Source organism: Rhinopithecus roxellana, chromosome 17, assembly GCF_007565055.1.
Source record: "Rhinopithecus roxellana isolate Shanxi Qingling chromosome 17, ASM756505v1, whole genome shotgun sequence".
In the NCBI taxonomy this organism is placed as follows: Eukaryota; Metazoa; Chordata; class Mammalia; order Primates; family Cercopithecidae; genus Rhinopithecus; species Rhinopithecus roxellana.
Window position 1 is genome coordinate 35,607,910 of NC_044565.1, and position 13,762 is coordinate 35,621,671.

Here is a 13,762-nt window from a genome sequence, read left to right on the forward strand (position 1 = left end):
CATAGGCTACATGCAAATACTATGCCATTTTACGTAGGGGAGTTAAGCACATACAGATTTTGGTATCTGCAGGGATCCTGGGACCAATTGCCCAAGGATACTGAGGAACAATCATCCTGTGTCTTCTCCTTTTTACTCTCTTTTGTTCTCATAAGCTTTGAAAATTAACAAATTTTTTTTCTCATGTAAAAATCCCTCATGAGAAAAAAAAATCCCTTCATGACACTAAACCCCTTCATGAGAAAAAAAAACCAAAAAACTGATGATCTTCATTTCTGGCAATGGTGGCAATGCTTGTTAAATGCTCACCTTCCCACTGAAAACAACTAGAACACCTGGACAAGATACTTTTTAAAATGTATTTGTTGGCTTCAGAGACCTACCAAGCTGAGGAAGACTTGAGGAGCCACATTCCTGGACAGAAAACTGCAGAGAATTGAGTCCAATATTCATCACTGCTTTTGCCCTCTTGGTGTTCACAGGTTTCAAAGCAATAGCTAAAAGGTTGAAAGCCTGAGCAGAAAGTGGCAGCTGAAAGACTAGACAGAGCATTGACAGTCTCAGGTGGGGAGGTAAGCAAAAATTGGAGTTCCGAGATCACCAAAGAGAAGGTGCCCTGGTAACCACATTATGCTTTCAGTTGGGACTCCCACTGGCTATACCCTAGACATAATGTTGAACAAAAATTAATCCGACCTCAAAATCTGAAGCCTACCTTCCAATCATCTCAATCCCAGGTCTGATCAAGGTGATCTGTCCCTGGGTTAACTTCATGCCAGACACAAAACGGGTCCTCTGGAAAAATGTAACATCATACGGAACTTCAAATTAGCTCTACAGCTCTTATATGCATGTCTAAGCATGCTAGGAGATGAGATCAAATAACCAAAGACCAACAGAAAAGAATAGACAATAGAAACAGACTAACACAAAATCAAGACATTTGAGTTTCACAGATTATAAAGCAATTGAGATTAACTTGTTCAAGATACTATATGATGAAATGGAAAATATCAAACTGTAAACTTTTTTAAAAGGATCAAGTATAAATGCTAGAACAGAAAAATACAACAAATAGAACAAAAAACACAAAAATACAACAAAAATACAAAATACAACAATTAAAAATTCAAGAGTGGGGCTTAGCAGCAGTTAAAAAGATAATGGTTATATGGAAGATAGGCCAGAAGAAAATAGCCAGGCTGTGGGAAATCCAAATCTTAATAAACACAGTAAAATTTTGAAGGTCAAAGAAAAAGAGAAAATCCTAAAAGCAGATGGGACAGCGGTGGAGGGACACATTACCTTTAATAGAGTGACAATAAGACTGACAGCTGAATTCCCAACAGAAATAACTGAAGCTTGCTGGACATGTCCCCAGATGACATTGGTGACCAATTCTTACTTTCTTTTTTCCCTTACAATTCTCTAGAATAACTATAGAATATGCTGGTATTGCAACGGCCTGAGATAAGGAAGAACTAGACAGAAGAGCCTGGGCTCTGTTCCAGTCCCTCCTGGAACAAGATCTCCTGCAACACTTTAGCACAGTGAGTCCAGTCTCCTCTGGTATAAAACCCAAAGTGGAACACATTTTCAGGCACCCTCAGCTGTGGTGAAAAGTGGGATAAATGCATAGGAGACTCCATCCTCCCTGGGCAGCTTTCCTGAGCCTTAGGGAACCAGCTCATCATGAATCCTAGGTTTCTATTGCCCTCTGCTGCCTATCTATGAGTAAAAAGGTTGCTTCACTTAATTTCTTGTGTTACCAGATTCATGCAAGTGAATTGAAACTAGTGCAGTGTTTAGAGTTCTTCCTTGAGACTGAAACCAGTACATAGTGAACATGCTTCACAAAGCCAGGAGACAAAGGAATGATGCTTGCAAAGTGCTGAAAAAAAGAACAGCTGAGCTTCCACTTCCAATATGGTAAAGTAGCTGCTACCATACCCAGATTTCCCACATATCACAACTATAAACTCTGGACAAAATTAGAAAAAATAAAAACCTGATGACATTGGAAAGTGAACAAACACAGGTAAATTGTGAAAGAAAGTAGACACTTGAAAAAAAGGAACAGCATGGGGTGAGTTGACCATTTTTACAGTATTTTGCCTGAGTGTAGGCCAAAGTCGGTGCTGCACACTGTAGTTCTGATAGAACTCCAACAGCAAACCTCTACTGCACTGGCTTGAAAAAAGCAGAAGACAGAGTTCATGATAATCAGCCACTGGAAGGGAGAGGGAAGTCTCAGAAAGGATACAGTCAGAAAGAATGACCACAATTTCTGTGTTTAAACAGCCCAAATCTCTGGGTAACACCCAAAGCACAAAACCACAAGGCAGATTCTAGCTAAGAATACGAGCTTTGAATACCTGTGGGACGATATCAAAATGTCCAACATACATATAACTGGATCCCAGAAGAAGAAGAAGAAGAGACAATAGGACATAAAAAAACGAAGAAATAATTTCCAATTTTTTCCAAATTTAGTGACACACATAAATTTACAGACTCAAGAAACTCAGTGATTCATGAGCAGGACATACACACATAAAATGACATCAGTATCATCAGACTCAAACTGCTGAATACCAAAGATAAAGAGAAAATCTTGATAACAACCAGAGAAAAGAATACAAAACACACGGCTAAACAATGATTCAAAATATCACGAACTTCTCACTTGAAACTAAGATACCAGAGACATTGGTAAAACACTGAAAGTGCTGGAATAGAAAGCTATCAACCAAGAATTCTACATCCAGAGAAAATAAACTTCAAGAATCAAGGCAATATAATGTCATTTTCAGAGGAAAGGAAATAATTGCCAGCCTGGAAGTCTATACCGGTGAAAATATCCCTAGAGAAAGAGTGAAATAAAGATGTTTTAAGATAAAGAAACATTGAAATAATGTATTGCCAGTAGATCTGTACCAAAAGAAATTCTAAAGAGGGTTCTTTGAGAAGATGAAAAGGATCTCAAATGGAGCTTAGAAATGCAGAAAGAATTAAGAGCCACAGAAAAGGTATGTGGGTAAACATAAAAGAATATATAATGTAAAAACTATAATAATCATGTCAAGGGAGTTAAAATATACACAGAAAAAATATAAATGACAATAGTAATACAAATCAGAAGTCAAATGAAGTTAAAGTGTTCTAAGGTCTTTGAATTGCTTGGGTGGAGGTAAAAGTACTGTTTTACATGTGGTGTAATCTAACCCGTGCCAGTCAGACCTCCCCTTCAAGACTTAGGGACTTACTCCCTCAGCTGTCACCTCTCCTTATGAGTTGCCATCAGCTGAAAAGGGCCACCTTGCCCAGTGACATGCCTCCTTCCCAAGGCAGCCTACATCCAATAACTGCTTAATGTGTGGATATAAAAGCCTGGCCCCTTACCCAAACTCAAGACAATGCTGAAAAGCCATCCCCACTTCCAAGGTTCCCTGGAGAGCGCTTTAGTCTTTCATTCTAATTGCAGCACAACCCAACTTCTCCCTTTAACAAACCTGCTTCCTCTCCTTCCTTTCCACTGGTGTTAAGCCAAGAACATTTCCCCAGTAAACCTTCTGAACAATAACTACACCTCAATGTCTGTCTCCTGGGAGACCCAACCTGAAACATCACATTCGACTTTCAAAAGTCTAGGAGCTATGTTTAAATTCTAGGATAACCTCTAAAAGAGCACAAAAACAAAATGTAAGATTAGCAGACTAAAAGAGGTGAAAATAGAATAATAAAAAATAATCCAGGCTGGGCGTGGTGGTTCACGCCTGTAATCCCAGCACTTTGGAAGACTGAGGTGGGTGGATCACTTGAGGCCAGGAGTTCAAGACCAGCCTGGCCAACATGGCAAAACCCTGTCTCTACCAAAAATAAAAATTAGCAAGGCGTGGGTGGTACACGCCTGTAATTCCAGCTACTCGGGAGGCCAAGGCACAAGAATTGCTTAAATCTGAGAAGACAAGGTTTCACTGAGCTGAGATCATTCCACTGCACTCCAGGCTGGGCAACAGAACAGAGACTCTGTCTCAAAAATAACAATCATCATCCTCATCATCATCATCATCATCCAAAAGAAGGCAAGAAAGGAGACAAAAGAACATAGAACAGGTAGGAAAGAAATGAATTAACCAGATGACTGTTAAACTTATGAAAAGACAACCAGTAATAATCAAGAAAATGTAAATTAAAGCAATACAATTATTCATCCGATAGATTTGGAAACATTTAAAGAATGATACCATCCAGCACTGGCAAGGATTCCAGATTACGGACTCTTTCACATATTGCTAGTGGGAATGTAAACTGTTACCACCATTTGCAAAAGCAACTTGGTAATAGATATTTAAATTAAATATTCATTGACCCTTTGTAGCACAAACTAACTATTCAAAAAACTTGTTTCCTCTTGTTCTGAGCACACCTACACTACATTTTCCAGATTCTTCTGTAGGAGACAACTGAGTCCTAGCTCAGTTATGACACTACATTTACTTGTCAAAGGTAGCAAGCTCCTGTGGCCTGAATCCCAGAGTGATTATGTGTAGCAGAGACCTCTGAGTACCTGGAACTAATGTGGACTATTTTACTTTTATTATATTTGAAAGATGATATATTCTAGGGTCTATTTGTTACAGCAGTTAGCTTACTGTAACCTATATATCCTTTGACCCAGCAATATTACTTACAGGCATCTGTCTTTAGAGGTAAAATTATGGAATACATAAGACCCTTTGTGTAAGGAAACATATGACCAGAGCAACCTGAATGTTCATTAGTAAGAGAAAAGAGTTGCATCAGTTATAATACATCCATACTAAGGAATATTATGCAGCTATTAGGAGTTATCTCTGTGCCTACTGACCTGGAGAGCCTGCCATAATGGTTAAGGGGGGAAAAAACCAACCTGATATAAATGCTTAATATAATTTATTTTGTAAGAAAAGAGAAACTGACCCCAAAAAAAGGGCATATACATGTGTGCATATATTTGCATGAGGATGGAGAAAGGTATGCAAAAATGTGAATCAAGTTTTTAACATTAATTATCTCAGTGATGTAAGAATGAGCAAATACAGGCTATGGGAAAGAAAAAAAGAATAACAGAATGGAAGCCTGTCTCAGTGTAATATTGAATACAAATGTAGAATATAAAATTGAATCATTAAATATTAAATCAAATATGTAAAAATTAAATATATATGTATGTGGAGAAGGATGAGAAGGTAATATTAACTTATATAAAATTCACTTTTGTCTTAAATGTTAATATTTTAATGTTACTTTTATAATTTTAAAAAAACTGAAAAAAAAAAAGGAACAGGCTTAACCCCTACCTGGATTGGGCTTTTTATGTCACATAGTGAGCATTTTTCTAAACTGATCAGCCTGGATTTGAGACTATGTAGTGGTGTTGGGGTTGTGTAAGTATCTTGTTGAGCCCAAAAGTCCACAATCACTATGAGGGTGGAGTTTTCCCTGAAAAAAAAAAAAAAAAAAAAGTCCCCATAGTCAGTCCTCCCGGGTAGAGTTCAAATCTGTAATAGGAAATTAAGGTGCGAGAGGCAAGTCTTAGACTAGAATAACTTCTTAAACTTTAATGTTCTTACAAATTGCCTAGAAGCCTTATTAAAATACAGATTATATTTCACTGGGTCTAGGGCAGGGACTATGATTCTGCATTTCTCATAACTTTCTAGGTGATGCTGATACTGCCAGTCCTTGGACCACAGTTTGCACAGCCCAAGGACTAGTGTGAGGGAAATCTTTCTACTCTCTCCGGGGGCGGAAGTAGAATACAGGGAGCAGGGGGCGAGGTGTTAGCTAAGTTGCCCCAGACAAAGCAGCAATAAGACCGGGAGCTGGGCTACCAAGACACTCTAAAAATGGCCTGAGCCATGCATGCCTCAGTTGCAAGCTACTGTGCATATGCACTCCCCCTCCATCAACCTCGATCCTTCCGTGAAGTCTTGTTAAAAGTTATATCCCAGGCTCTGCTGCATTGTCTGGAATTACAAGTGATAATTCCTGCAAAGACTGATCCCATGCTTATGATTAAGTGTCAACAGTAACAGCTGGGTCTGTTTCCCCTGAGGTCAATGTAGTGGTTGCAAAGGGCTCCCCAGCAGGAGGAGCCCTGGTAGCCTCTGTCCAGGTGGTATGAGGAGCAGAAGCTGCCAAATAGCACCCTTGATGGGAGAAGAACTGAGGTCGTTTCTGAACAGGGAGCAGCACTCTGGCAAATCCACCAAATAAAAATGAACCAAGCTAAAATGGCTTAAGCAACAAAAAGGGGTTATTTTCTCATGTAACAAAGAGTCTGGAAGTCAAGTAATTTCAGGGTTGGGTGGTTCTCAATCCAATGACACCATTAAAGACCCAGGGACTTTCTGTCTTTCTGCTCTGCCCTCCCAGGCATGTTGGCTTTTGTCTCAGGCTGTCCCTTCATGGTGGTGAGATGACTGTGGATGGTTTAGGCATCACAAGCTCACACAACGCGTAAGGCAGAACACCCCTTCCTTGTATCCCTGGCAAAGATAACTTTCCCAGAAGCAGCACCCTCTTTCTCCAGTCCTCCTTGCAACTCAAGAGCCAGAATTGTACTACATGCCAAGTTCCTCTACCAACCACAGAACAGGGGAACAAGATTCCCTTGCTTGGCTTACAGGAATAAGACGATCTCTCTTTATGTGAGTGGGGTCTAAGCTTCCTTAACAATGCAGCTGCCTGATTCCCAAACAAAACTGTGGTCTGTGAGCAGGGAAATACCTGGACTGGGGACATGTACTGGTGTTGGGGTTGGATGGGAGAATGAATTTGGGAAAAGCAGACAGTGGTGTCTTCCATTCCTGAAACACCCATAAATACATGGAAGGTTCTTTGAGGGGTGTTACTTTCCATCAATAAAGGTAGTAGGTGGTCAAGACACCATCCTGCAGTCATAAATCAACCCTGGAAGACAAAGGAGAAGAAAAATCAAGGAAGTGGATAGAGATCAAGTTTCACCAAGAACTATAAAGATCCAAACAAAGGGCCCCGTGTGAACTATGCACATTCCTACTTCAGTGCTTTTACCTGTGCAGTCTGAACTGCCTCACCCCTACACATACACGCACACCTGGCACACTCTCTTATCTTTTATCACAGACCTTCATTCCCTCCATTTCAAGTCTGTTACACCTCAGAAACTTCTCTAACGAATCCAGCCTACAATAATGTATCCATTCTCTATATTCCTTGAGCATTTGTAGTCTATAACACACACTCTGTCATTTAACTATAGTGTGCATTTTCTGGAACTATTAGTTTTTATACATGATTATAACAGGATGTTAAAATAGAACTCTTTCTGACTCCTCTAGAGCACCTAGAAAATAGGTGTCAGCTATCCTCACTTTCCAAAGCAAGATGTCAAACCATCTATGCAAGAATTCCAAGGAAAAGGTCTCACAATTTTGAATGTTCTCACCACAAAGAAATGACGTGTTTGAGGTGATGGATAGGGTAATTCTCCTGATTTGATCATTATACAATGTATACATGTATCAAAACATCACGCTGTGCCCCATAAATATGTACAATTATTGTGTCAATTAAAAACAAAATAAAACTTTTAAAAAATGGGGGGGAAATGGTCTGAGAAACAGTTTTGTGACCATTGTCCTTAATGGTATAAAATGTTGAAATTGAGCAACCTGGGAAATAGACATTTTCATTCTCCTATTAGTGTGCTTTCTGTCTTAACGTCCCCTTACAGGATTGGATTCAACTGCAAGTGAAAGAAAACACAAAGCAAATGACTTCTAAAAGAAAGAACTGTATTCCTCTCTCATGTAAATGTCTAAAGTAATGGCTCAAGGCTGATATGGTGAATCTATCTACATTCCCACCAGTAAGAAAGGAGAAAGGTCTAAGTCCTTTTAAGGACACTTCCTGAACACAGCACACACACAGTCTTTATAGCCCATTGGCCAGAACTGAGTGACATAACTAACCCTAGTTACAAGGAAGACTGGGTAATGTAATCTTTATTCTGAAAAGCCCTATGCCCAGTCAAAAGTCTAAGGCTACATCACTGCGGAAGACACAGTGAGGAAACTAGGTGTTTCTTCCATAATCCACCTCTTTTTTTTTTTTGTTTTCCTTGAGATAAGATCTCGCTCTGTTACCCAGGCTGAAGGGCAATGGCACAATCATTGCTCACCTCAGCCTCAACCTCTCAGACTCAAACAATCCTCCCACCTCAGACCCCCAAGTAGCTGGAACTACAGATGCACATCACTATGCTCGGTTAATTTTTTAATTTTTTGTAGAGAGGGGATCTCACTATGTTGCCCAAGCTGGTCTCAAACTCCTGGACTCAAGCAATCCTCTCTCCTTGGCCTCCCAAAGTTCTGAGATTACAGATATGAGTCACTGTGCCTAGCCCTACAATCCACCTCTTTAACCCTAAAAATGCCCATGTGCACCCATCTTGAAATACATAGAACATACCCATCCTTTCCATAAAGGAAGGCAATAACCCAATCAGTAACTGCATTCAGCTTAAATCCAGAGTGTATGACTGGTGCCCAGTCCTCTCCCTCAGGCCCAGATGCAGCTCTCAGTGGTCAGGTGATCTATATGCTAATAGTGAGTTATCTTCCCATCACATACCTAAAATTAAAATGGTAGAGAAGAAACAAGATAACAACAATTTCTAAAGACTCCCATTTGGAAATGGGGAGAAGGGGAAATGCCCAGAAGTCACTGGCCCATAACTATTATCATATCCCACTGGGCAGGAATAGCAAAGGCTCCTGTCCTTGATAGTGAAGTCATTTCCTTGGTTGGACACTCTGGCAGCTTCTCACTCTCCTTTCTGAGAATAATCCCCTTGTCCACTGGCCCTGGCTTTACCTTCTGGAAGTTTCTCCTTTATCCATCATCCTCTTGACCACATCTGAAATGGGCCTTGGAGGGCACACACAATCTCCTTTCACAGACACACTCTTCCTGCTAATGCAGTCTCTGGAACACAGGCATTACTCTACAGAATGCTGCTCACAGGTTTTTTTGTTTCCAATATGATTCCCTCAAAATTTTAGTAGGCTTCCAGTTTATCTGTTTCCATGTGTGAAAAACCACAGACAACAATGTCATCTAGACACAGCTTTTAAGCCTAAAGTCTCAGGCTTTTTACTTACTGGCCAGTGTTTGGCCACACCTGTCTCTCTCTTAACATAGTAGCTACTGAAACAAAAGTTTGGTAAGATTTGATTTTTGCAACCAGCTAAGCTGATTCCCATGATGGCAGAGAACTCGTAAAGTAAGTTGCTTGAAGAGGGTTTGGGGCCACAGTGCTACATGTCAGCGAGGCTGTCATTTTGCAGCCACCTCTTGGGGCAGGTTCAAGTTGGGGTACAGACACAGTCAGCTTGATTAACACTTCAAACACCTCCAAATTGCTAGACTCTCAGTCAAGTTAGAGTGCAGGCTGCATCCCAGAGTGCCTCCCTTAGCAAAGCGACATTTCCTTCCACATCCGCTTGTAGACTAACTAGCTTTCAGCTGAATTCAACTCTCTCCTGTAGGACTTTGCTAAAAGCAGCAAAAAGCTGCCTGACCACCAACATTCTAGGCTTTTTCTACCATTTTCACTAACACATGGTCTGCCTTTTGAGGTGTAGCAGATGCAATTTTACCCAATGTTTTTTGCTACCATCTAATGGGGATGACCCTCTTCCTATTCTGCAACATCTATGTTTCTGCAGCCTATCACCTTCCCAAGCTAATGCTTAGCACTCCATTTCAAGACAAAATTCTGAATTACTTAGTATTAGGTTCAGTTGTGTCAGACAACCCATAACAATAGTGGATTTGCTTGTAGGTTGTTTGTTTGTTTGTTTTGAGATGGAGTCTCGGTCTGTGGCCCAGGCTGGAGTGCAGTGGTACAATCTCGGCTTACTGCAACCTCTGCCTCCCTGGTTCAAGCGATTCTCCTGCCTCAGCCTCCCAAGTAGCTGGGACTACAGGTGCACTATGCTGCCACACCCAGCTAATTTTTTTGTATTTTTAGTAGAGACGGGGTTTCACTGTGTTAGCCAGGATGGTCTCGATCTCCTGACATCATGATCCACCTGCCTCGGCCTCCCAAAGTGCTGGGATTACAGGCATAAGCCACTGTGCCTGGCTTTTTTTTTTTTTTTTTTTTTTTTTTTTTTTTTTAACCTCTGAACTTTTCACTGGCCTCCTGCTCCCCAAAGGGTCCCCTGGTTCTGCTGACTTAATGTCTCAGAACTTTGGTGTTGTTGGTCTCAGACCCCACTTTGCCATCCACTATCCAGCGGGTGGTGGTCTTTTGGATGGTTTGCATGGAGTTGCTGCTGTCCAGGGCATCACCAAGATTGAAGTCCTTGCCATCTTCCATCAGGCGGTGGTAGATGGCAATCTCAGCCTCCAGCTTGACCTTGATGCTCAGTAGGGCCTCGTACTTCTAGGCATGGCACTGTTGCCCTGGCCCAGGTCTGTGCCAGCTCTGACTCCAGGTGCAGCAGGATCCTGTTGAACTGCTCCATCTGCAGGGCGTAGCAGGCCTCCACCTTCCTCAGGCCGTTCTCCAAGCTGGCCTTCAGATTTCTCATGGAGTCCAGGTTGATCTCCAAGCAGCTCCGTGAGTGTCATCTCAGCAGCTCCAACCTTGGTGGACTGCATGGTGACTACTGTGATGCTCTCCTCAATCTGCTGAGACCAGTACTTGTCCAGCTCCTCTTGGCTCTTCTGAGCCAGCTTATCATATTGGGCCCAGATGTCTGCCATGATCTTGGTGAGGTCCTGAGATCTGGGGACATCTACCTCCACAGTCAACCCAGAGTTGGCAATCTGGGCTTGTAGGCCTTTTATTTTCCCTTCTTGGTTCTTCTTCATGAAGAGCAGCTCCTCCTTGAGAGCCTCGATCTCTGTCTCCAGCTGCAGCCGAGTGACATTGGTGTCATCAATGACCTTGCGGAGCCCATGGATGTTGCTCTCCACAGACTGGCGCATGGCCAGTCTCTGACCTGGGGTCCCTTCTTCTCCAGGTGCGCCCAGATTTTGCTCTCCAGCTTCTGATTCTTGGTCTCCAGGCTCCTCACTCTGTCTAGGTAGGAGGCCAGGCGGTCATTCAGGCTTTGCATGGCCTCCTTCTTGTTCTGGATGTCTCCCGTCCTGCCAGACCCCCAGCCATCCCCACGGCCAGGGCCCCAGACCCCATGCCACTCCGGAAACTGGTGGAGGGAGACACAGAGATCTGGGAACCAGAGCCCCCAACACCTGCATAGATGCTGGCCACGCTGCTGACTGGCCGGGCGTCTTAGCTGGGTGCCTGGACAGAGCCCAGGGACTGGCAGTTGGTGGAGAAGATGGAGCGAGTGGTGAAGCTCATGCTGTCCGGTGGGGAGAGAGACAGAGATAGGACAGGACTCAGGCTTTACCAATAATGAACAGTGGGTTTTAAAAGATGGAAGTTTTTTTCCCTCACACATGCACGTTTCAGTAGTCAGTGTGTGTATGACTAATCAGGGGCCCAGGCTGCTTCCTGCCTACTGCCCAACCTCCTCAACATGCTGCTCCCACTTCTGCAACCAAGATCTCAGCCAACTGCCTTCCATCCAGTAAAAAAGCGGGTTGAGGAGAAGGCCATGCCATCTCCTTTTGAAGATATTTCCTGGAAGTTGCCTACACTGCATGTACTGTACCCAATATGCCATTGATCAGAATTTAGTACCATGACAATGGGACTCAATACGCCATTGATCAGAGTTTAGTCCCATGGTGGTTAGCTGCTAGGGAAACTGAGAAATGTTGTCTTTATTCTGAAAAGCCACATTTGCAGATGAAACTCACTCTGTCACTGTAGGAGAACAAATGAAAAAAAAATTGGGGGACAACTAGTGTTTTCTGCCAAAGTGGTATTTCTCCTCACCTCAAACCTGGTGGAATGAGCTTCCGGGAGACATAATCGAGCCTGTTCAAGGTCCCCAGAAGTCTGTGGGGTACCAGAGGGTGGTGCCAGAACGCTGGATGAATGAGTCTAAAGGGAAAGGGTGGGTACCAGGGCTGAAAGCAGAGAGAGGAGAGGAGGGCCTGCATGACTGAGGGAGAGCTGGCCTGGCACCCTCTTAAGGGACTTTGTCTAAGATGGCCTCCTGGGGGCCACTGGGACACAGCAGAGTCTCTCTGTGTGAGTCAGATCACTAGAAAACCAAAGAAACTGTAGAGAAGAGACTCCCAGAGATGAAAGTCAATCTCCGAAGAATACACAAATTTTTGCTTCTGTCCCCAAAGCAAATCAACCTCAAACTTCTCCCACAGCCAGAAGAAGCCATTTCAGGTGGCACTGATGCCTGTCACATGAGACTCTCCCAGCCATTAGCTGTCCTCCCCTCCTGCCCACCCCAACCTCAGAGCAGTCAGCAACATCGGTGAGCAAGCTGGCTAGGAGGAAAACACTTGTAAGTTCAGGTGAGAAGTCAAGGCTTCTCAAGCCTTCCTCCCTAACTCAGAATTGTAGGCCAGAGAAAGAGAACAGGAGAGGTTTTCATTTTAAATAAAATTGGAATTTTTCATGATTTATCTAGAATTGCACATTTCATTTCTGTGGTTCTCAACCCTGGCTATCCATCTGGAATTCCTGGGAAGCTTTAAAAATACTGATATCTGGGCTTCATCCTCAAAGATCCTTTTTTTTTTTTCATCACCGAAGATTCTTATTTCACTGATCTTGGGGGTAGCCTGGGCATCAATATTTTTTAAGAGCTGCCCAGGCAATTCTGATGGGCCGGGTTGAAAACCACTGTGATAATACTGAATTAAGAACATTTTTGCAAACAAAAGATCCTGGAGTAGGCAGAAAAATGATGGAACTTTCTCTAGATCCAACCCAGGGAATGGAGAGCTAACCCCACAGCCCAGGCTTAGAAGGAAAGGATGACAACATTTTACAACTGCATCTGCAGGAGTCCTCACTTTCAATCTAACATATATAAATCCTACCTCTTCAAAATCAGAAGCCTCTTCAGGGCAAAGGCCATGACAGGATTCTATGGCGTCTACACACTGCACTGCACTTGCTACATTCATGGCAAGAGTTTAGTATACGCTTGTTGTCCTGTTGTTAATCTCTGACCTCCATGCTGGGATAAATCAAAGTGCCCTTTCTGATGCACTAAATTAGGGGAACTAAGGTGAGTCCAAGAGAACCTTACATTGTCCCACATTTAAGCAAATTGTTGTCACACTAACCTAAGGAAAGGTCTTCCAGAAGGCTAAAATCACCAACATTGCATTGCAGATTTAAGAATAGGCTTAGTGTCTGGGAATGCTTGAAACCTACCTGGTTTAGTGAGGCTGATCCGGTTGATTAAGTCAGAACTTACCCCTCCATCTCTGTCTCATTCCCACATCTCCTAACCTGATGCAGAGGGCAGTCTTACTGTTCACACCATCACCACGACCACCATCCTCAGTCATGGGGAATCCTGCCCCACTAAAACAGTCAAGGCACAATGACAGAATGCAGGAAAAAGCCAAGAACCTGCAAAACCACCAGCTGACCTCCAGGAATAGCTTTAGTCAGCCAACCCAAAAATGTCACATCCCAAAGTGAGGCCTCCAGCATCAGGATTCCACCAGAGATGCTTCTCGAAATGCTCCTGATTCCCCCAAGCTCATGTTTATTGTACAACTCCATCAAACAGACAGGGGCTGATTGCCTAATGCATCGTGTGCCAAGACTCGA

The 13,762-nt window shown here is 42.8% G+C and overlaps 1 pseudogene; it reads right to left on the reverse strand.

The window, feature by feature from the left end:
- Positions 1-10,270: 10,270 nt before the first annotated feature.
- LOC104656198 lies at positions 10,271-13,494 on the reverse strand (annotated as a pseudogene).
- Between the last annotated feature and the right edge of the window lie 268 nt (positions 13,495-13,762).